Genomic DNA, 26,166 nt, shown 5'->3' with positions numbered 1-26,166 from the left:
TGAATTAACTGTAAGTGCTCTATTAAATGTCAGAAGTATAATTATGATGCCGAACTACATTTTCATATTAGTGTAACTGCCTATTTTTAACATTTAATGAAATACTCAATCTGTTAAGAAACATTCCATTGGGGAAAAAAAAAGAAAAATCAATTCAATGCAAATGTAAAGAAAGAGTATTCTTTCAACACTGATTTTGCGGGGGGGGGGATCTCATTATGAAACACTAGGCATAAGAAAAAGGTGAATATTCAATCATTTTCAATGACCAACTTTATACTTAAAACAAAATGGATTCATTTGGAGAAGCAATAGCAGTATCCAGAGCTAAGTTGGGATTGAATTGCTTCCTCAAATAGCTACTGAAGAAACCCAGTATTTACTGACTTTATCTATTCTTTTTGTCCTACTTGTAAACTTCATTTGAGGAGTTACTGCTTGCACTCCAAATTCTTCCTTTGAGAATAAAAGGTTGTACATAGAACTAGTCTGATTCCTCTACAGAGAAAATGTGAAATTTGTTTCATAGTGTGTGTGTGTGTGTTCATACTCAGCAAAGCTCAGAGCTTCTCTTGGCTCTATGCTTAGAATTCACTCAGGGCAGTGCTGGGTAGGGGGTAGAGGGTGGGTGGGTGGAAGGGTCCACAATAGCAGTGAGGGAGATAGACCTGGATTGATTGCATGCACGGCAAAGTGCTCTATATGCTACTCTCCCAAAGTTCTGTTTTATTTTTTTAAAACCATGTTCAAGTAAGTCTCAGGAGTAATAGCTTGTTCATACCTGCATAGGCAGTGTCTAGATGGTCCACCCAATAAACTGATGTTAAACTTTGCATGTTTCTTTATATAAACTTCTTTTGGTGACCCCTACTCTAATATTATCTTGTCACCTACTGTCTTGGCACGAAATGAAATGAACCACTCTTTATCTTAAGAGCTGCTTCTAAGCATAACTTTTTTGTTGTTGCTTCTAAGCATAACTTTGACACATCCCCTGAAGCTATTCTGTAGTAAATATGCTTAATATTCCTTTTTTTTTTTTCATAAGCAGGCAGCAGACCCGCCTAACTTATTGTGAAGTAAATCTGGGTAAATTCTAAGATTCTAAGATTTGGTGATCTGCTTGCCATGTGAGCCAGGATTGATTAAACGACTCAAGAAACAGGATATGGCTTTCTGGTGCGGCGACCTGGCCTTTGGGAGTCGCCCCAGGAGCAGGACCCTGCGTGCCCCCTCTCCCCGTACCTATCGTTGCACCCAATAAAGACCCGTTGTTGGTGTAAAAAAAAAAACAAAAAAAAAAACAGGATATGACAGGTTCAATACTCATACCAAACAGAATGCAGTTGTGATTCTTTAAGTCTTAAATCTGATTCCGCAACAAAATCTGAGAACCTACCGTTCTTTAGACTAACTTCAACTAGCCGCACCTTCCTCCCAATATTCCAAGAGGTAGACAAGGTAAAAATCCAGCAAATGGGTGGGCCACCATATGAGACAAGGGGGCCAAGTGGTAGCAGTGGGCTGAAGAGCACCAAAGGAATGCAATAAGGTTAGAAGGAGGCAGTTAGAAAAAGGCTGTTTTCGGGTGAACTTGTTGAGTTTTTCTCGTTCAACTCCTTGAGTAACTGGGTTATTTACAGCACATATACTATCAACTGATCTGTCTTAATAATTAAAAGAGTACTATGAATACAAAAATTCCATATATATTTCAATCTGTGTTTATGCCAAAAATGTACTGGGGGAACAAATTTTTCTAAGAGCTCTTAGCCATTGAAAATAAAACCTTCAGAGATAGGGACAATTTATAGGATATAGCCAACTCCTGCATTCCACATAGCCCCCCCAAAACCACCAGGAGTGATCTCTATGCACAGACCAAGGAGTATTGCTAAGTGTGCCCCCCCCCAAAAAAAAAAAAACCCACCCAAACACAAACCGTCATATTTTCTAAGTGATTCTGATGGGATAAAGAAACAACTCTCAGAAGGGACAAAAGGGTAGAATTAAATTTCTGAATTTTCTTTTCCCAAATTTTAACTAGTCAATAAAACAGAAACAACTTTTTCTTCTCACATTTTATTTACAATGATGTCTGACTAATATCACAAGACCAGTCAAATACAGAAACTAAACTTTTAAGTAGCTTTATTGACTAGTGGAAATGAAAATAGCCAACTTTGTTACAAGGTTTATTTGTAGGTATTTTAAACACCCTTGTTTGTCATCATCTATAAAGATGTGGTGATCTCTTTTGAGTTCACTGACCAATGATAAACTTTCAGTGCCTGAAAACTAACAACTTATTTCCCCACAAAACTAAACAAAACAAAATACCTCATAGTTTCTAGGACTTTTCAGGTATTTCTTTTCTTATGGTCCTATTTTTATTAGCTGTGAACTCGGCTTTGATTTTCCCTTTGGACACAACTGATGTTTGAGAGTGTACTTTTTGTCTAATGATCTTCAAACACATCCAAGGATACAACCATAGACTCATTCTTTATAATCCCTTTACTTCCAGGCACACCCACAGCAGGTGTGTAAATTATTTCAACCTTAGTTCTACCTCACTGCTTACGTTTAGGTCACATTCCTAAGGCATATTCACATAGATGGCATTTGCTATTCCACAGTAAAGTAGAAGTACCTATAAATATTCAGTTTTTCCTGTGTGAAGTCTTTTGGGAATAGACCATTGGCACTTAGGAGCAAATGGTTTTTCAACAAGGCATAATTTTTTTTTTTTTTTTTTGGTTTTTTGGCCACACCCGTTTGATGCTCAGGGGTTACTCCTGGCTAAGCGCTCAGAAATTGCCCCTGGCTTGGGGGGACCATATGGGACGCTGGGGGATCGAACCGTGGTCCTGATCCTTGGCTAGCGCTTGCAAGGCAGACACCTTACCTCTAGCGCCACCTCACCAGCCCCAACAAGGCATAATTTTACCTTAGCAGGGACAAGAAGAAAAAAAAACTCACTGGGTTTTAATTTCTCCTTTAAATTTCCTCTTTTTAAAGATGAGAAATGCTATTTGATGATCACAGGACTACATAAAGGAGGTACTAACAGACCTTTTGGTTTCTAACTCAAGAGTTCAAGAGTTTTGGAGGTAAGGATTAATTCATTTAAAGTTTACCCCAAATCAGTATAGGACAATACCATACGATGCAAAGGCACAGAGGACAAGAAGATAATTCAGAGGTACAGTGCTTATCTTATATAAGCAAGGCAGCAAGTTCATTTCCTAGTACTGGATGTCCTCATCCCCACATCTCATCCTCCAGCACTGCTGGGAAGCCTGGGAATGGCCTACCCACTGCACTGTGGTAGAACTACCCACTGTTCTAAGCATCTGATCATCTGGCCCATAGCTGGCTGATTTATCTTTGGGAGTGATGCTGAAGCAATACTGGGAACAGTACATATTTCTAGGAATACACAGAAGATAGAACTTCAAAAAAAATATTGTCATTGAGATAGAGTGAAGGCAAAAGAGATCCAGAGAATGAGAAATTGTCTAGATTTTGTCTGAGTAGAAAAAAACAGACAAGATTTTTAAAAAAGCAAAGGGAGAAAAAACTGTTCAATCAAGAAGTGAGTTGGTTCCTAGGGTTTGATTATTAATTATATTAATGAAAGTAAATATGTAGAAACCAAAGGCCACATCTTCAAATGTAGTGATTATGAGTAGTACTAAGTAAAATTGTTATGAATGAATAACTACATGAGATTAACAGAAGGGTGCTTGGTAGAGTTAGTTAGCCTCAAGAGTCATCACTGATGGCCAGAGTGATCATACAGTGGGTAGAACATTTGCCTTGCATTAGGCAACGCTGTGTTCAATCTCTTACATTCCAATATGGCTAGAACTAATTCCTGAGTGGAGAGCCAGAAGTAACCACTGAGCATTTATCAGTTGTGGTCCAAAATCATAAAGTCATCACAGAAATTAAAACAATGCCTTTAAGAAAAGTTTCAGAGGCGGCCTGGAGCGATAGCACAGCGGAAGGGCATTTGTCTTACACAGAGGACTGAGATGGACCCAGTTTCAATCTCTGTCATCCCATATGGTCCCCGAAGGAGCAATTTCTGAGGAGTAACACCTGAGCGTCGCCGGTGTGGCCCCAAAACCAAAAAATAAGTCTTTATCCTTGTTAAATTCAATCTTTTGTCTTGTATGAAGAAAAGAGGAAAATCAAGCTAAAATTAATTTGCATTTAGAAACTAAGTGGTAAAAGTTGAGTTCTGAATATGTGTGCTTTCCGTCATTGTGTACAACAAAACTCAATCTGGAACAAAGGACTGTAACACTAAAATTAAAAATAATAAATATATCAAGTTAACCAGAGAAAGTAAAGCACCGGTTTTGTATATAGACAACCCAAGTTCAAATCCTCAGCACCACACTAGGTCTCCCAAACATTGCCAGGGTCATGTCTGAGAACTAAGTCAGAAATAGTGCCTGAGCATCACCAGGTGTATGACCCCGAACTCAACCTAACCTGTGGCTAATTTTCAGTTGGTTTATTAACTGCATTCTGCAGGTAGGGATCAGTCCTGTGGGTTTGGGGAACCACGTGATCCCTGGGCTGGCCACATGCAAGGTAAGCATACCAAATTCTGTACTACAGCTTGGGTGTTTTGATGAAAGTGGGTTTTTGGCAACATTAGGTGAAATGTAGATATGCCTGACCTAAAATGTAGTCTGTGGCAAACACAAAAATTTCATTTTGGAATTCTTGGGAAGTTAACTGAAAGAGTTACAGTTCCAAAATTAATCAACTGATAATAAAAGAAGTGAACCTGAAAATTGAAAGAAAAAACTATGTCAAAATTTATCAAGATGAAATGGATGATATAAAACAGAAAGCCACAAGAGAAACAGACAAGATAGAACACCTTCTTTGGTTACTGATGCTTAAGCTCAGTAAAATTTTCTCTCTGTGAAAATCTTCATCGGTAAATTCAGTAAGCAGTGGGCTTCCCTCATCATTTGTGCTGAGACTGCAATTTTCTTGAGAGGGGGTTCATTCTGTAAAGAAGGAAGCTGGGATGGGATGTTACCTTCTTATTTTTTCAGGCCGAAGAGATCAAGAAAAGGCCTGTAACACAGATCTCTTTGAGGGAGAAAAGATGCATATAAACCCATCCTGTAAAAACTTACAGGGAGACTAAACCTTACCAAATTGCAGTTTTATAGCAATATTTCCAAAAGTATTAGGTGAGGCTGGCTTTAATGTAGATGAATATGCCATAAATTGGAAGTGGGTAACTTTAGGACTTTGTGTCATATATATTCATTTAATAGTGTTTAAACTTTTTGCTAACTCTGTTTCCAATGAGACCTTGACTGCAACAAGTGTAATTCTGCTAACCATAGTTCTTTTCCTTGCTAAAAAAGAATCACTCTATCTGAACTGAGAGCCTGGAAAGCCTAGGGTAGTTGCTTCAGATAAGTTTAATATCAGAATTTTACTTTCTTTATTAAGGTCTGATTACTAGACAAGAATAAGATTATTTTTTATTTTACTTTTAGGACAGACCCAGCGGCACTTGGGGATTACTCCTGTCTCTGCACTCAGAAATCACTCCTAGCAGGCTTGGGGGACCTTATAGGATGCTGGGGATTGAACATGGGTTGGCTGTGTGCAAGGTAAACACCCTCCCCACTGTGGTATTGCTCTGGCCCCTAAGAGTCCTTTTTAAAACCTATTCTCCATCTAAATTTTTGCCACAAAGTTCATCATCTCATAAAAAGACCCTTCCCATTCATACAATTTAGAATCTATAGTCCATGTATATTCTAGGCTTTCAGAAAGAAAAAGTATACTGACTTAAGTCTTTTAAGTAAGTTCAGTTCAAGCCAAGATAGGATAGAAAAGCAGTTATCAACCAGTTTTTAGTTCTTTTAGCAAAGAACTGAAGTATATTTTGTGCCGAGATCAAACTGAAGCTTGCCACATGCAGGGCAAGCATCAAATAATCCCCTGTATTTTCTGGCTCTCAACGAGTCTTTTTATACTCAAAATTCAGAGCCTATCTGCACTAAGATTGAATTAAGAAGGTAGGAGTGAGATATGAGCTCTGGTGCAGTTTTAAAGTGTGTGCGTGCTTAAAACTCAAGAGTGCCTCTTACAGGGTCAGGTACTGTACTGGAGGATTTGTTTAAAAATTAGAATAATTTGTTTAAATTTCTATATAAGTTGAATTCCATTAATTTTATAACTCATAGCCAGGATCATCTCTCTTAATATTTCACATATGTTATTTGTCAAAAGTATTGGGAATTATGTAAATAAGATTACCCTTCACAACATAAATAAGAATGCAGTGAACATACTATACTTTCTCTTTCAAAGTCTTTACAGAAATAAAGTTGCTGACATTTGAATCAATATATTTAGTACTAGTCTTTTAATTGGTGGTGGCTGTTTTGGGGCCAGGGCAGTACTTGAGCTCCTGGTAAAGCTAGTGCTGGGAATCGAGCCCTAAGGCTTCCCCATGAACAGCATATGATTTAGCACTCTAAATCATTTGCCTGACCCTGTTGTTTTTTTTTTAACTTTGACCATAGAGTATTGGTTCATCATTCAGTTTGTTGGAAGTACCTACTAGAAATGGCAAAGTTCCTATTTGTTTCAACTAAATCTGATTATTCATTTATTGACACTTGCCTTGTAACTTATTGACACTGACAAAAGCCCCCCCTTTTTTTTATTTCAGTAAGAAGCAATCTTATAAAAATAAAAAAAAGGCTTATTTTGTTTTGAACAAAGCCAGGGTTCCAAAACTCTCAATGTTACTTTGCAACTCTTGCTTCACTTGCCTTCAACACTGTGTAGGTGGAGGCAAGAAACCAAGACATTCAGAACAAAATGTGAAGTCAAGGGAAATTTTTAGACAGTAATAAATTGTGAAAATCACTTAAGCCTACTGTCAGAACAATCTTTTGTAGAGAAACATGAATGTAGGCACTTTAAAATATCCCTGACATTCAATGAAAAAATACTAGGCTCAGGATACCATAAATTCAGATCTGTTTAAACTAATTTGGATTCTCTTTCATGTATGTAATCCAATAAACTGCAATTAATATTTTGCTGAATCCCTCTTTAGGGCTTTTTTTTTTTTTAAAGACTAGGTTTTCAGGGACAGAGTGGTGGTGCAGCAGTAGGGTGTTTGCCTGGCACACGGCTGACCTAGGACGGACCGCGGTTTGATCTGCCGGCATCCCATATGGTCCCCCAAGCCAGGAGCAATTTCTGAGCATATAGCCAGGAGTAACTCCTGAGCATAGTGGATGTGAGCCCCCCACCAAAAAAGACTAAATTTTCATGTCATATTCTCCTATTACTGATTATAAAAACATTCTTCAGAAAATATTTATAAATTTTCCATTTATTTATTTGTTTTTTGGGGGGCACCAACAGTAGTGGTACTCAAAACTTACTCTAGCACTCTGCTCATGGTTTACTCCTGGGGATGTTGTATGAGGGGTAGGAAATTACATGAAGGTCCAGGAATTGAATCGTTGGGTCAGCCATCTGAAGGGTAAGCACCCTAACTAATCCATATACTCTCTCTCCAACCCAATACATTTTATACTTAAAGTCACACTGTAGTTGTACTATAAAAGAACCATTCTATATTTGTAAAATGCACCAACAGCTATCTAACAAACAAAAAATAAGCTGCTGATGCTAGAAGATATAGAATATACCTGATAGTGTTGATCTATAAATAGAATTTTTTTTTTTTGGTTTTGGGGCCACACTTGTTTGACGCTCAGGGGTTGCTCCTGGCTTGGGGGGACCATATTGGACGCCGGGGAATCAAACTGCGGTCCATCCTACGCTAGCGCCTGCAAGGCAGACACCTTACCTCTAGTGCCACCTCTCTGGCCCCAATATAAATAGAAATTTTAAAAAAGATCCAAATGTTACCTAGTAATACCTTCTAGGACAATGCAAACAAACTATTAAATTTTTCTTCTTTTTTGTTTTGTTTTGGGCCACACCCATAGGTGGATCTCAGGGATTACTTCTGGAAGGCAGGGGACCGTAATGGATGCCGGGATCAACCTAGGTCAGTTGCTTTCTCTCGCTAGTCTTTGGAATCATTCAAGTTCTATTTGATAAAATGTTACCAAATGGAAGTATTCTCTTATCCCCAATATACAGTTCTGCAAGACCTTACATTATCATCTATCAAAGCTAAAAACTGGAGTCAGTGAAGGGACAGAAAACTGATTTTGCATTCTGGAGACCTGACAGTGCATGACTACATGAGTGACGGTAGAAGTGATTTTCAAGGCACCCACCAAAACCCATCACTATTGTGAATAGCCCAAAATCAATTCCCCTTCCCAAAGCTTAAAATCTTAAAGGGGAAACCTATCTTATTCATGTTGTATTACTTAATAATAAAGGAAAATGAGATGTTAAATATATTTCACTAAAACTGATAAGTCTTCATTTTAATTTGTTGGACAGCGTATTTCTATTGCATCAAGAAAAAAAAATTGTTTTGGCTTTTGGCCCATACCTGGTAATGCTCAGGGGTTACTCCTGGCTATGCGCTCAGAAATCACTCCTGGCTTGGGGGACCATATGGAACGCCGGGGATTGAACCGAGGTCCATCCTGGATAAGCCGCGTGAAAGACAAACACCCCACCACTGCGCTATCACTCTGGCCCATGTGTCAAGAAATTTTTTTTTAAATTCTTCAAAATTATATTATGGGAAACAAATGAATACTGATAAAAGAAAATAGGTGGGGAAAAAAAAAAACAGGTGGAAGGACTGGGTAGGTTGCTGAGTAGCAGAAGAACAACTAGTTCAATCTCAGTACTATTCCACTCCCCCAAATGTGATTCCCAGCAGCACATGTATGTGTATACTATCTGGCAAACCACAACCTAAGGACACACAGCATCACAACCAGTGTGCAATCTCCAGACATCAATGTATCATGAAAGGGAAGGGAAAATAGAGGCAAAATGATCTAATTGGCCTTAATTTATCATAACTATTTTAAATGTGTTTGTTTCCCTAAGAGTAAGTAAGCATAATAAGGTCATAGAATTTAAGTCCACAAACAAGGTTAAAAACAGACCCTTCTCATAAATAAATTATTCAGATATTTTGAAGTCTACTCTCCTCAAGAACCTCTTTTCCTTCCTCTGGCAACTTTAGAGGCTACAAGATTGCATTTTCTGCCTTTTGTATTACCTTAATACAAAATAAAGTATTTCTTTTTGCCATAAGTAATAGGAAAAGGGGAGCAAATCTGTAGAAGTTGTTAATAGTAACCAGATGTGCTTTTTCACCAGATCTACATGAGAGTCAGACTCAAGCTCATCAAATTGGGCAGATTCAACTATATACTGAATTTAATACATAGGTAAGAAGAAAACTAAAACCAAAATTCGTACTGATAAAATTCAAAGGAAAATTCCTTTGAAAATTTTCTTAGTATTTTAAATTATTGCAAAATTTCAAGAAAAGGCAATTGTTAACAACAATTATAAAAAATATTCATTTTAAGCACACTGTGCATTTGAGTACCCAAGTTACTGAAAGTGTTTAGCAGAAGATATAACACAGTAGTAAGTCACAAAAACTAAAATCACTTAAGAATACTATAAATTAATGTTTCCATTTTTGTAGATTGTGGTGACTTAACTGCTAACATGGAAGAAAAAAATATAATACTGCATGGCATAAAATAGAATTAAGAAGTGTATTTTTTATACTTCTCAGAACATAAATAAGTTTATACCTGGATATTTCAGATTTTCCACATATAAAATCCATATATGAGCACTGAAAAAATTTACAGTATCGTCCAAGAAGACCTTTAATATGGAATTTATGTCCAAAACAGTGGGATTCTAGAATCAGATTGTTTTGACCCCAGCATCCATCATTTAATAGCTATGGTACTTGGACCAACTTAACGAAAGCTCAGTAAACCTGCTAATACTAAGTAACAACACTAGAATGTATTAGAATATTAGAATTGTAGGATCAGACATTTTGAAAGAACTTTGCATATATATTATTTAACTCCTAATAATGTCTTTAGTAATAGTATGTTTCATAGATAAGAAAACTGAGGCACAGATTACTATATTCCCAAACATCTAGAATGAAAACCCCGTGAAGATTTTACTGAGTTTACACTTATTAATCATTACTGTTAATTATTTTTAGTATATTACCTATCTGAAAGGGTTATGAGAATTCAAGTGTCTCCATAACAGTAGCTCAAAAAGGTGTTTGTTTTTTTAAATCTTTATTTAAGCAGCATGATTACAAGCATGATTGTAGTTGGGTTTCAGTCATAAACAGAACACCCCCTTCACCAGTGCAACATTCCCACCATCAATGCCCCTCACCTCCTTCCCAATCCTTGCCTGTATTTGAGACAGGTATTCTACCTATCTCATTCAATAACATTGTCATGATAGTTGTTAGTGTAGTTATTTCCCTAATTGCACCACTACTCACTGTGGTGAACTTCATATTGTGTGTCGGTCCTTCTGGCCCTCATCTCTATTGTCTCTGGGGATTATTACAATAATGCCCTTAATTTTTCTTAAAACCCACAGATGAGACTATTCTGTGTCTATCTCTCTCCTCTGACTTATTTCACTCAGTGTAATAGATTCCATGTACAACCACGTATAGAAAAAGTTCATGACTTCATCTCTCCTGATGGCTGCATAATATTCCACTTATATATGTACCACAGTATCTTTAGCCATTCATTCGTTGAAGGACATCTTGGTTGTTTCCAGAGTCTGGCTATTGTAAATAGTGCTGCAATGAATAACGGTGTAAGGAAGGGATTTTTGTATTGTATTTGTGTTCCTAGGGTATCAAAAAGGTTTGCTACAGTTCTGTTAGTCAGTTTATATTTACTTGAAAATAAAAGAATTTTTTTTTGTTTTTGGGCCACACCCAGTGACGCTCGGGAGTTACTCCTGGCTATGTGCTTAGAAATCGCTCCTGGCTTGGGGGACCATATGGGACGCCGGGGATCAAACCCAGGTCCATCCTGGGTCAGCCGCATGGGAAAGCAAATGCCCTACCACTATGCTACTGCTCCGCCCTACTTAAATAATTTTATTATCAGTTATGTAAAAATGATTGCTTTGTGTATAGAAACTATTTCCTGCTAAAAGAGAATTTTGGGGAAAGACAATCTAGAAAATTACTATTTGAAGGGAAATAAATTACTCTTTAAAAACTAATGTTAAGCAGGCCAGTACAAAAGCACATTGAGTAAAGCATTCATTTGTCTTGCACACATGGTTCAATCCTCAGCATCCCATAAGGTTCCTGAGTGTGACAGGAGTAATCTCTGAGTGCAGAGCCAGGAGTAACCTGTGTGCTGCTGGGTATGGACCCAAAATCAAAACCCAAATCTAATGTTAAGGGGCAGGAATGATAGCACAGCGGACAGTGTGTTTGCCTTGCACATGGCTGACCTGGGCTCGATCCCTATTATTCCATATGGTCCCTTGGTTTATTAAGCCTGCAGCAGAGCCTGAGTGCTGGAGTGCTGCCAGGTGTGGCCCAAAAAAAAAAAAAAACAAACAAAAAATACCACAATGTTAAGTATTCTGAAGATTCCCTGAAATTTGTCTTTGAGCATGGGAATCTTATCTGCCTTAGATTTGTCCTTGAACATAGGGAATCTAAGGTGAGTCAGCTCAATTTATCTAAAGACTTGATAAGCTAAGACAAAATAATGAACTGAGTTGAGGAGTTAAGAGAAGGAACTAACATACCTCTATCCCAGATTCTTAAATGACAAGCCAGCTCATGACTTTATTCAATACTCCAATACCTGCATTACCTAGATCTTGGTTTCAGTAAATGGTTCGTACCTCTATTAACCTAGATAATTGGTCATATTATACACCTGGAAAACCTTAATATCATCCTTCTCTACTTCCTCCATATCCTTGTTCATCACCAAGTCCTATCATCTCACTTCTAAAACATAATCAACGTCCTCACCTCAGGGTCTTTGTACTTGAGACACCCTCAGCTTAAAACAAAATTGTGTTGCTAAGCTGAGCTTGTGGGGAGTCACTCCTGTGTCACAGCTTGAGGTGCTGTGAACACGAGGGGCTCCAGCATATAGCCTTTTGAGGTATGTGCCTGGGTTGTCTTTCATTCTGGGGTGGGAAGGAGGGCATACGGGGCTGCTAAAGGGTTGCTCCTGGCTCAACATTCAGGAATCATTTCTGACAGTGGTTAGAGGACCATATGGGATGCTGCAGATTAAACCTAGATCAGCTGTGTGCAACAAACACCCCTATGGCACCAGCCCCTCTAAGAATATTTTTAACTGGGGCAGAAGCAATAACCACAGCAGTAGGGCGTTTGCCTTGCATGCGGCCGACCTGGGTTAATTCCTAGCATTCCATAAGGTCCCCCCAATCCTGCCAAGAGGGATTTCTGAGCGCAGAGCCAGAAGTAATCCCCGAGCACCACCGGGTGTGCTCCCCACCCCCTCAAAAAAAGAATATTCTTAACTATTACTTTTTTAGAAAGCTTTCTCTGAAGCCTGAGATAGTACACGAGTTCAACTGCTTCCTGGTTCCATCCTAACACCACAGATGATTGGTCCCCAAGCACGCCCAGGAATAACCCTTGAGCACAGAGCAAGGTGTAAACCTGGAGTACAACTGAGTGTGACTCAAAAACTAAAATAACACTTTCTCTGACCACCCAGTATAACACCTAATTCTTGTAACACTTTGCTTTGTATTTGCTCCTACATTAGTCTCATTTTGTTGTTTCATTGTACTTGTACAGGACCTTTTACATAGTACATATTTAAAAAAAATTGCTTAAAAAATGTTTTAGAAGGGGCTGGAGAGATAGCATGGAGGTAAGGCGTTTGCCTTTCATGCAGAAGGTCATCAGTTCGAATCCCAGCGTCCCATATGGTCCCCTGTGCCTGCCAGGAGCAATTTCTGAGCATGGAGCCAGGAATAACCCCTGAGCACTGCCGGGTGTGACCCAAAAACCACAAAAAAAAAAAAAAAAAAAAAAAAAAAAAAAATGTTTTAGAAAAAGAAGTTTGGGGGCCGGAGAGATAGCTTGGAGTGGACGGTGGTTAAATTCCCGGCATCCCATATGGTCCCCCGAGCCTGCCAAGAGTATAGGGTCAGGAGGAACCCCTGAGCACTGCAGGGTGTGACCTCAAAACAAAAACAAACAAACAAAAAGAAACCAGAACCTTACATTATCATAGTACTGACTTCATGGTTCACAACAGTGGCACATCTGAGAATTTGCTAAAAATATAGAAACTCAAGGCCCTTCCAGAATACTAAGTCAAAATATGAATTTAATATGATTCCTGAGCAATAGTAAATTACTGATTGGGAAACTCTGAGCAGATACTTTGATATAGCTGAAGACACTAATGAGGTTAAAATGCTTGTAAAGGAGCCACAGAGAAAGTATAGGGTCTAAGGTGCTTGTTTTGCACAAGACCACTCTCAGTTCAATCCTAGGTGCTGCATATGGTCCCAAGAGTACTGTATCAAGTGAAATCCTAAGCACAGTGTCAGGAGTAAGCCCTGGACACTATCAGTGGCTCCAAAACTGGAACAAACAAAACAGAACAGAAACTTTCAGAGCTACAACTTGGGTCTTTAATCTCCCTGTTATGCATTCTACTTCATTATGTACCCTCCGAACAGAATTATCACTTTGAACTGTGTTTATCCTGGGTCCTGCTACATATCCTGTCATAGTAACATACAATAAAATTACGGCAAAGTAACTGAACAAACAACTATGAGTTTATAAGTTTCATGATATAAAGATAAACATAAGATATATTCAAAGACTAAAATAAATGAAGCTCTCAACTGCTACCAGGGGTCTCAAACTTGCGGCCCGCGGGCCATTTGTGGCCTCTGTACAACATTTTGTGGCACTGTTCTAAAGGAATCTTTTTTGGTTTTGTTTTGTTTTAGTTGTTTGGGTCACACCCCCTCAATGTTCAAGGCTTACTACTGACTTTGCACTCAAGGATCATCCCGACTTTGCCTCCTGCGGCCCCCAGGTAAATTGAGTTTGAGACTCTAATAATATTAGTGTGATCAATGAATGATCTCTGACTCAGATTGTTTTCTTGATAATTTTACCTCATGGTGAGATTTTTTTTTTATATGACAATTCTTTAGAGTTTAGCCATGATGACTCAGGGCACCTAAATGATAAAAAGGAGCTTTCAATTTAAATAGTGGGAGGAAAGTGAGGAGGTATATTGAAGCATTAACAGCCTACTCAGTTCTGAAACCCAACAAATCCTCTTGGAAAGCCATTGTAAAGACAGATTCAGGAGGCAAATACTGGTGAAAGCCATAAAGGTGAGCAACACACACACACACACACACACACACACACACTATTTCTTATAGATACAGTTTTAGCAAATATGATTTTCATTTTGTTGATTGTTGATGATGAACTTTAAAAAGTCTAATAGCACTAAAAGTACAAATCTGCTCCATGTTGAACAGTGTTAATATACTACCTCAAAATTCACTACTCCTTTGATTAAGAGAAAATTACAATAAAACTAAATTTTAAACGTTTTCAGGGAGCCAAAGAGATAGAATAGCAAGCTGAGTGTTTGTCCTGCATGCAGGTTTCATGGGTTTGATTCTTAGCAATTTAGTATGGTCCTAAGGCCCAGAAGTGATTCCTGCGTGCAGAGCCAGGAGTAAATCCTGTACCACCAGATGTGGGCTTTTAAAACAAAACAAAAACATTTTTCAGAAAGTCAGTCAAGAGACCTGTGCTTTTTGAATTAGAAATGTCATACTTTACAAGAGACACATTTTCTCATTAATGATAAAAACATTTTTAATTTGGGGCCAGAGCAGTGGCGCAGCGGTAGGGAGTTTGCTTTGCAGGTGGCTGACCGAAGATGAACCTCAGTTTGATCCCCCGGTATCCCATATGGTCCCCCAAGCCAGGAGGGTTTCTGAGTGCAGAGCCAGGAGTAACCCCAATGTGGGTTTTGTGTGGCCCCCAAACCAAACCAACAAACAAAAAACTACATTTTTAATGATAACTTTTAATGAGAAAGTTTATTTTTTAACTGGGATATGTTGGCCCTTTGGCAAATGTTTTACTGAATATTGCTGTGGAAGACAGGTAAAGGTGACTGGGGCGCCATGTGATGCAGAGAATTGAACTCAGGGCCTTGAGCACATAAGGCAAGTGTTCTACCAACTTGAGCCACATCCCTTTTTATATGGTCATGAGAAAATATCTTAAGAAAAACCCATTAGGTTCACTGTAGTCTAAAATTCAAGTAAATCAGCATTTAGTACTTCTAGAACATGCAGTTCATTAAATCTGGCATAAACTCAGAGGAACATGAAGTTCTATGGATATTAACTGCCAAGAACTAGGGCTACAACATGAAGGTTTTGAAGAACAAAGACCTGAAATTGTTTTCACTTATTGTTAAAAACAAATCTTAAACGTAATTGTTCTTTCTTAAGATTAAGCCTTAATGATATGCTGATATGCTAAGCTTGGTAATAGGTATCTACTACCAACTAGCAGTCTGGGCCAACCACATCAATGGAAAGAACTTAGAAACTTCTTCAAATTGATCTTTACATTCTCTTTATACTGTCAAAAAGAAACTCAACCGAAATCTTGACAGAAATTTTCCCCGAGGCCATTTATGAGCTATTATTAAAATGAAGACAAGTCCCACAGTTTTCAGAAAAGACAACATACACCAGAACCTTAAAATAGCTTTCGAAATTTCACTAGACTATTAAATTTACTATAAAATTCTGGTAATTAGGTATAGGCTTTAAATTAGAGGCACATTCTGAATGAGTTAATAGATTAACTCATACCATCTTCCCACCAGAACACACACCAAAAACACCCAAAAGAGTAAGAAAGGATGAAAGAAAAAACAACTTGAGAAACTATTATACTTACCATCTATAATAAGTTAATTAATTTCAAGCCCTCTTTGTAGTATTTTAAAAAGGCAAACAAATACAGAAAGCTCTATGGAAGACCAACAGCACCACCAAATTTGGCAAAAGAAAAGTACTGGGGATAATAAAGAGCTGGAAGTGAGAAAGGAAATGATACAGAAATGTGTAATTAGCGTACCTTTGCAAAGCACAACTAGCAATAATTACCTGGAACCTGACTTGCACAGAAAACTAGAGTTTAAGCAACAGATTTCATTTTTCAATACTGATAATTGAAAATTACTGTCATCATCTTCATATTAGTTCCAAATTTAGATATAAATCTTAATCATAATCTTAATATTTGAGCCAACATAAAACATGTTCCTTTCGCAAAAAAAATTTTTTTAAAAATATTGAACCAGGGGCCAGGCGGTGGTGCTGGAGGTAAGGTGCCTGCCTTGCCTGCTGCGCTAGCCTAGGACGGACCGCGGTTCGATCCCCCGGCGTCCCATATGGTCCCCCAAGAAGCCAGGAGCAACTTCTGAGCGCATAGCCAGGAGTAACCCCTGAGCGTCACAGGGTGTGGCCCAAAAACCAAAAAAAAAATAAAAAAATAAAAAAAATATTGAACCAGATAATTAGTATTCTTTTACTTCACTTTACAAATTTGGATCTTAGTTCATTAGGTCATACAGGCTTTTGCTCCCTCTCTCCTCCATGCCTCTATCTTTCTCTACTACCATAAGTTATTTATTCTACAAAAGACTGAAATGAAAAACAGATTCGTAATCTACACGACCATGTCAACAGGCTGACCACTATTTCTAGAATGCCATTCACTGTCAAAATTATAGAATTTCAAAGTTCCTTATAAAAAACTGGTATCTTTATTTTACAGATGAGTCCAAGCTTGTGAAGACTTTCAGAGTTAATGGAAAGTACTGAAATGAAATATAGAAATGTCTATATTCCAAGCATAGATTAGTGTTGAAAACATTAAATAATGTAGTCCAGTAACTCAATACTGATAGTCTTCGTGCAAAAGAAACACAATTCTGAGTGAATTAAAGAACAAGATTATTAACAATTTTCTGAAAAATATTTAAAATATAAAGCATTATTAAAACATCCCTTATACAGCTTTATATTTATGATAGTGATCCTTTTATGTAAATTACATAACCAAAGCTTCCACATTCTATGTACTGAGGAAAAATATGAAAGAGAAACTAGGGATGTAGCTCAGTGGTACAGTACAAGTATCACATGTGTCAGCCCCTGGTCTTGAGCACAGCACCACGAAAAATAAAAATAAAAACACAAAAGAAAACACTGTGTCTTCTAATGAATAATTAATTGGAAAAAGAATGGTTTCATTTCAATGTCAGCAAGAGAGTAAAAATCACTAAAATTAATTTAGTCCCTGGGTTGCAGCACTTCTTCCAATATGTAACAAAATCTTGTATAATCATTAAAAACTATTAATTTCAAAATGTCTACTTTCTTATGATTTAAAGAAATACATATTTACGGGCCCGGAGAGATAGCACAGAGGCATTTGCCTTGCAAGCAGCCGATCCAGGACCAAAGGTGGTTGGTTCGAATCCCGGTGTCCCATATGGTTTCTTGTGCCTGCCAGGAGCTATTTATTTCTGAGCAGACAGACAGGAGTAACCCCTGAGCATCGCCAGATGTGGCCCCCCCCAAAAAAAAAAAACAAAAAGAAAAAAGAAAAAAAAAAAGAAATACATATTTACAGTCCAGAGCGATAGCTCAGTGGTAGAGCTTCTGCCTTGTATGTCTGAGGCCAAAGGTTTGACCACATATATTACCAATCCCACTCTCAACCACTTCACATAACAAAGTATGTGTCACTTCCAGATAATGATATCAGAACTTAAATACACAAATGAGTATATTCTCTTTCATATTAGTCTCTGCCAGGAGTAATTTCTGAGCACAGATCCAGGAGTCAACTGGATGCCGGGTGTGGCACAAAAATCCAAACCCAAACCCAAACGCAAACAAAAACAAAAACCCTCTAAGAATTGCCATATCACTGTGAGGTCTGATTTTTAGAAATACTCTGAAGTTACTTTCTACTTCATTCCTGTCAGAATCCTTAAGTCAGAGCTAATAAATAAAATGAGATATATGGCTAATACCCTTTGCCTAAACACAAGGAGCTCCTTTCATATGTGGCTCTGAAATTGGTTCAGATGGCAATTAAAAAAAATAGTTTCAAATATTTCTTTGCATTAATACTAGTGTTGTTCAATTTTTTAAAAGTTCTCAGATAGGGGCCTAACGTAAATTTTTAAGAGAACTGTACAGTATTAAAATTTTTTTTTTTTTTTTTTTGGTTTTTTGGTCACACCCAGCAGTGCTCAGGGGTTACTTCTGGTTCTATGTTCAGAAATCACTCCTGGCAGGCTGGGGGAACCATATGGGATGCCAGGATTCAAACCATCATCCTTCTACATGCAAAGCAAATGCCTTACCTCCATGTTATCTCTCCAGCCCTGAAAAAATATTCTTAAAAGTAAAAAATAGACAACCATACTTCACATAATCTGGTTTTCTCAACCCTCCTTTATATTTCTGACTTTAATCTCCTGTTATTTTTCTAAACCATCACTCAGGTTTTACAGTTGCCTTTCAGTCAAGCTCTCCGATCTCTTAGGAACAACTGTTCTTGCTGTTATCTGTAATGTAGTATAGCTAAATTATCTATATGGTTATTCCCTCATCTCCTTAAGTCTTTACTCAATTATCTTAGCATGTTGGCAGTGAAATCTTATCTGCATCTTCCTCCCATCCCATACTTACAGCCTCACTTCCCTTTCACCTTTAGTGTGTATACTGCTCACTATGCAAATTTTCAAATATACATTAAAGATTAAAAGAAAACATATATATCTCTTCTATCTCTACCTTTAATAATTCATAATATATGGCCAATGGCCAATCATATTTAATCTATGCTCCTCTCCCCTCTAAATCACTTTTTTTAAATATACTTATTTTTTATTTATTTTTGTTTTTTAGACCACACCCAGTAGCTCTCAGAGATTACTCCTGGATCTGCACTCAGAAATCATTCCTGGGAGGCTTAGGGAACCATATGGGATGCTGGGGATCAAACCTGGATCGGCCACATGCAAGGCAAACACCCTACCCACTGTACTATCACTCCAGCCCCTCCAAATTATTTTAAAGTTAAAAAACAAACAAACAAACAAACAAAAAGAACAAAGGGCCCGGAGAGATAGCACAGCAGTGTTTGCCTTGCAAGCAGCCGATCTAGGACCAAAGGTGGTTGGTTCGAATTCCGGTGTCCTGTATGGTCCCCTGTGCCTGCCAGGAGCTATTTCTGAGCAGACAGCCAGGAGTAACCCCTGAGCACCGCCGGGTGTGGCCCAAAAACCAAAAAAAAAAAAAAAAAAAAAACACACACACACACAAAAAAACCCAAAAAGCCTTCCTGGAGCAGGATTTTTAGCCAGCACGGACGGGCAGCTGGCAGGCCTCCCCATGTGCCAGCGGCCTCTTGGTCCGGCCTAGGGTAGGGGGGCCCGGATCTGGGTCACCCGACCCCCTCTCCCCCATTCCTCCGGATCTCCAGGTGGGTTCCTGGGAGGAGCTGACGGGGCACCCTGGGTTTTCCCCACTCCCAGGCTGGGCCGGCACACTGGCCTAGGGTGGGGCTTAGGGGGTGGCGTTTGATCTGGTGGGTGGCAGATAGCTGCTCAGCTATACTCAGGCTGTCACTGGCAAATTCATACCAGTCTACATGTTGCAAACCGCGCGGGGGCACTATCATTTGCTCCTCCCAACCATCAGTACCCCAGATTTACCCTTCTTAACTTCAGTAACACATAGTTCTCATCTCTGACCTAAGACAGACAGTAAATCTAACAAATCCCAGAACTATTTAGAAGGACACAAATTGAACATATATATCTTTTGAATATTTTATGGGTATTTTCTTTAACTGCTGTAACTCTCTATATATTCTTCTACCATGATGTTTCTATTCACTTTTCATCTTGTCTTTTCTTTGTAAGCTGTTCAGTAAGGATTGTTGTTGGAACTGTCCCTCAGTTTGATGCCTATGATTGAACTATGTCATGGAAATTGCTGGTCTTGTTCCTATTGCCTCCAGATGCACCAATAACGCTTCATGGCATTGATCCTTGTTTGCATAGACACATTAAAATGGGAAAACACCATACATACAGATAAGTTCTTATCTAATGAATCTCAGTACAATGTACCTTACACCCTGAACATTGATATAATGACCTGGCACAGGCCTCAGAAGAATGGGCATCCTCCATTCACGCCGGAACCAGGCAAGCTATCTACGAAACATCCAAGGTCTTTTATAGCAACAGCTTGAAGCAGTCCTCTACCAGGAAAGACACTACCAAGGGTCTGACATCGACCTCCTAAAAAGAGACTTCCGTTTACACTGAGAAGACCTGACAGCAACAATGACCTGCTCTACAGGACATGGTTCTCTCTAGTGCCCCTTAAGTGTGAGGTGAAACGAGAGGATGCTCTGCACCATCCTGACTGCAATATGGGATATGCAGACTCCAGGATCTTTAATACAGAAGCATGATACCAACAACAGAGACTATGTGAGGAATGGAGGTGTATTGCCACTACAGACGATGACTTGATTTGGACAAACTAATTTGCCTGGAGCCTAGAGTCAGTCCTGTGCCAGGAAACTTCAGGGGTAGGGTCTCCTTGTATTTAGACCATAATTCGTCTTTCCATGTCCCTTATGTTTTGGTGGGCCTATGCAAACAAATGCCACTTTAATACTATTTTTTACTATGTTCCCTTGACTCCAATCCTTAAGAAAAACAACCCACTAAAACTTTTGAGGTTAACTTAAACTAGTTAGCATGTGCATGGAACTAGAGAAACGTATTTTGCCCTCAATGTTTAAGGAGTTACATAAGTCTAATGTCTTTAGATTATATTGTGTGCTGCTAAGAAATAGTATGTACTACAACTGGGGATTTGAGGGACAAAGTAATTGTATTGTACATAGGTTCAGTTTTGTTTTTCTTACTGTTCTTTGGCTGAAAGTTCAAGGCTGGGATATCATCGATGGGACCACCGAGAAATTCTGTTTATGGGTGATTGGGCTTCCACTGTAACTTTACCCTGTCCTCTTTCTTTGCATCTTTGTCATAATTAAAATAAAAAAAAAAAAAACCCAAAAAGCAAAAACAGGTACTTATAGTATAATTCAAAAGAATTATTTCTAAAATATGAGACTTGTTTTAAAAATAGTTTTAATATTGTTATACTGAAATACTGTTATATTTCATCTAATAGAAGATATTTTTCATCATATATCTAGTTTGTGTTAAAAGTTTTCCTATTTTCCATAAACATCTTTTTATAGCTAGTTTGTTCAAAGCAGGATCTAAGATTCATCCCTTATGTTTTATTTCATGAATATGCTTCTTAAATCTCTTAATCTTAACATTTTCTCTCCTGCTCTTATATTTATTACTAACTGAGGAAATCAGATGACCTGTCCTTAAAACACAAAATATTTGATTTATTTCATTGTAGAGTAAGTACAATGCAAGCATTGTAAATCAGAGATATTAGTCTGCATGATATCAGCACCTACGACTGTGCCTGACATGTAAAAGGCATTCAATGAATACTTACTGAATGAATATCTGGCATTCATGCCAAATGTTTGCTGCCCACAGCTCTCTGGCCTGATGAGTCTAAACTAGAACTCTTGAACTAGAAACTCATTTCCATCAAGGATCAGACTTGGCACTCAAGGTGAAATCGACTTTCTATTCCGACTTTAGCTATAGTTACCACTTTGTACACTAAATTTAGCTGAAGTTTATCATAATAAATCACTATATTTCTTGTCATGTCGGTTTATTTTAGACAATCTTGAGGGAAAATACAAATTGTAGCCAAAAATGTAACAGAAAATAAACTGTGACTGATGGTGGGAAACTCAAGGGCTATTTATTTATAGTAAGCAATATCCCTAGAGATCAATCATGAAGTAAAAGATCAGAAATAAGCTATTTGAAAAGAAAGTAAACTACATGTGTACTGCATTAAAAACTTAAAAAAAAAATCCATGAATTGTCAGGATTTTCCCATTTATAGGTATATTCTATTTTTTTATAGTGACAAGGTGATGTAAGGTATATTGGTATAAGAAGAATCTAAAAAACTTGAACAACATTCTGATTTAAAGCATTCAAGTCTTCTTATACTCATTTACAATTCATTTCTCTTAAATTACCTGATAGTGTTCTTTTCCTAGTTTGAATCAGGAAGCTATGTTAATTAAAAGGCTCCTCAGATACTCATATTTCAGTAACTTAGTTTTGCTTAAAAAAATCAGAAGTTACCTGATATTTACTCAAGGGATCTTGTGCTTTCTCTGTACTACCTGTAAATTCATTCAGCACAAAACAAAAAAAGTATGCAGGACCAATAAAAGTTAATATATTAGGTATTAATTTTCAACTTCTAGAAATTACTAGTAGTCTTTTAAGATAACATAAAAAAAAAAGAGCTAGCAGAACTTGAAATTATAATCTTTCATTGACCAAGAATTCTTTTCTGAAGATTCCCATAATCACATCCAGGAAAATTTTTCTCTGCAGAGGTCCAACAGTGAAAAACAACAAACCTTTCACTGTCGCAAGTGAAAAAAAATTTTTTTAAAAACCTAAATCGCTTGAGAAAATGATTTTTATTTTTCCCATGTGATATATTTAGAGGGAATCTAGAAAAGAGGGCTAGAAAATCTATAAACAGAAGTGTTAAATGAAATTCACTGTTTATAAGACTCCAATTAGAATTCTGTCCTTTATGCCAGGAATCTTTAAATCACTCTTTAAAACCATTTTCATTTGGGCTAGAGTGACAGTACTGTGGGTAGGCCATTTGCCTTGCATAAGGCTGAGCTGGGTTAGATTCCCAGAATACCATATGATCCCCTGAACTTGAGACTGCCCAAGCCCACAAGGAATGATTCCCGAGTGCAGAATCAAGACTAAGCCCTGAGTTCTGTTGGGTGTGGCCCCAAAAACAAAACAAGACAAACCATCACAATCAAATTTCTTTCATTTTGTTGACTTCCTTCTTTCTACTGGCTCTGAAAACTTGTTCACCTCAACTAAGACATAATAGATATAATAACATTTGGAGTAGTATGAAAATCCAAGCGTCATCATCTGTGAAATTTTAGTGTCATACACCAACATTTTACTATATCAGGGTCTAAAAAATAATTATCTTTGCAAGTCTTTCAAATAAGTACTAAGATCTATACTAATGGTGTGTGCCATAGTAAGATCTACGTATGTGAGATTGTTAACTTTCAAATTTCAGTCTTAAGATCTTTTATCAATTATAGAAGTTTTTGCTAGAAAATATTAGTTGCTCACAAAGTTGTACTTCAATAGTTCTTATCATCTGTTCTGATCTATTGGACAATATTCTGAGGTGACAGAACTCTCAATATCCAAGTGACATTTTGACCACCTGAAAGGAAGCTGAAACAAATCAAATGAAAACATCCTTAGACTTCTCCTTAAAACTTGTCTGCCTAGCATTCACTAGTACTACAGACTCTTTCCTGCCCTGGCATTTCAATTTCCTCTACTGAGTCCCATAGAAAAGTAGAGGTGCCATATCTCAGTCAAAAGGAACTTCTCTGCCTTTGGACTCCCAGAGATGGAGCCAAGCCACTGTGTTAATGGTTTCTTAAGTACAAAAACTTTAATCTGAAAGACATAGATACACCCATGTTCATCATAAAACTTAAATAGTCCAGTAAGAGATAAACAGAGATAAAGACATATTCATGTATATTATATATAATAGATATATATCACAATGATATATCATTCAGCAGTGAGAAAAGATAAAATTTTGCAGTTAATGCAACCTATAGGGACTTGGCAGGTGTCATATTGAATGAAGTGAGTCACAAGTAAAAGCTAAATACCAGATAATCTAGTTCAAATGTGGAGTATCCAGAAATTAAGGAAAATAGGTAATATTCAATAGAAACACATCCTGAGATATCACCCATAGAGCCTGGAACTGAGCGGTGAAGAGACTAAGGAATTTAGAGTGTACTATGGCATAAAGGTAGAGGGAACTGAAAACACTGGTGGAGGGATGAAATGTAGTGCTCGAAAACTTAAAAATGACCCTATTATCACATAAATTTTACCTCAATTTAAAAAATGCTTAAGTACAAATGCCTTTGGTAAGCCAGGATTGTAAATACCAGTTCAACCGTAATAATTTTCTACAGTGACAATTTAAAGGGAGTAGAGGCAATAGCCTTCCACTGTGACTCTCCCCCACAATATCTGCCATTAAGGCCTTTTTTTTTTCCTTTTGCTTTGCGATGCCAGGGATTGAATTCAGGTATTGGGAATACAAGGTATGGGTTTTACCACTGAGCTATATCCTACAATTTTCCCCCAGGTTAATTAAATATTAAAACATTATGGCACTTCAAAAACACTAATAAAATCCTAAGTGACAATTTTCTCTTTAAACTGTGGAAATTTATTAGACAGAACATTAAAACCGCTTCGCTACATCCAATTTTCCATACAGTGAACTTTTCTTATTTCTGTGAATAGACTCAAGATCTTTTTTTAACATACTACAAAAAGACAACAAATAGAAGACTAGGAGGAGAATATTTTCAAAATCCCACTTTTCTTTTTTTGACAGAACCACTATATCTAAAATCTAAAATGTGTGTGTGTGCTATGTAGTGTGAAAGTTAAATTCAAGAAAACTTGGGGTTAACACAAGTATTCCCTATGATTTCAGTTCTGATTCACCTCAGGAAATAGCCAGTAGAAATAAAAGTTTGATTTAAATTTGGGGGTTGGTTCAACTACCAAAATAAACATATCTGCCCTCACAGTTTAGTATTTCCACCAAAAAGGAATGTTACAGTGAATAAAAAGCTTAAGGAATTTAGAGGCTGTACTTCTGCCATAAGGACAAAGTTTTGAGAGATGTAGATAGATCGCATCATGCTGAGAAAACATTGGCTGTTAGAAAAGAAAAACAAGACCTGAAGAAACTAAAATTTAAATTCAAAACAACTAGGCACAATCAACTTTCAAAATCACTAATTCAAATCACAACATCATTAATTACAGAATAAGTCTTAAACTGAAAAGGAAAAAAAAAAAAAAAAGCCATGCCGGTTTTGGAAAACAAAAGACCAGCTGTTGGGAAAGCAAAGTAACATTCTGCAGAGTTAAGAAAAAAGCCTACAGGGGTAAAACCAAAACAAATAGATGGCCTTGTTATCCACTTAAATAAAGCTTCAGCCCTCAGCAGAAGCTTGCAAGCCCTCTCCAAAAGTGCTCAACATGCGTGCAAATCCGGTTGGATGCTTTGAGGACGGGAATGCTGCTGGAGCTGTTCAAACCAAGACAGGCTTCCTGTGTGCGGTGATTAAGATCTACTTGTTAACTTACATTTCAGGGTCGCTTTGTGCCTGGCCCCTCTCCCCCCTATCCCCACTGCAGCCAGAGAGACCCACCAGGACCCCAAATTAAAGCAGTGGCGCATTTAGGAGTTAGAGAATTTCAATCCCACACTACCTATAGCTGAAGAAGGTTTTGAGGTTTTGTTTTTGTTTTTGTTTTCCGTGCTCAAACAAGCAGTAGGAAGAATTCTTGTTTGAATCACCTAACAATCAATCAACCCAGCCAACCTGCAGCAAGTCAAAGGACCATCCAGAACTTTTCCACGAGGCCATGGAGAAAAGAGTTCTTGACTCATAAATGCTTTTTTATGGTTAAAAATCCTGGAACCTGACCGTCTAGAGACTCAGCAGCAGCAGCAGCAGCAGGCGGACCTCAAGAGTAGCCATGAAGAGCCTCAGTTTACCCACTTACAAAAAAAAGGGACGTATGAACTTGTTCCTAGGGCTCTTGGGGGGTGGGGTGGGGTGGAAGGGGTTTGAGTTGTAATTAATGAATTAATAAGGGTTTGGTAATTTTTTTTAATGCTCTGAGATGCAAAGATGAAAGCAAACGCGAGAAGACACGCAGAGAAGAGGATCATATAATCATCCAGTAAAATAATAATAATAACAACAATAAAAAG

This window comes from Suncus etruscus, chromosome 12 (assembly GCF_024139225.1).
Source record: "Suncus etruscus isolate mSunEtr1 chromosome 12, mSunEtr1.pri.cur, whole genome shotgun sequence".
Classification (NCBI taxonomy): domain Eukaryota; kingdom Metazoa; phylum Chordata; class Mammalia; order Eulipotyphla; family Soricidae; genus Suncus; species Suncus etruscus.
Note: the sequence above shows the minus strand (reverse complement) of the source record.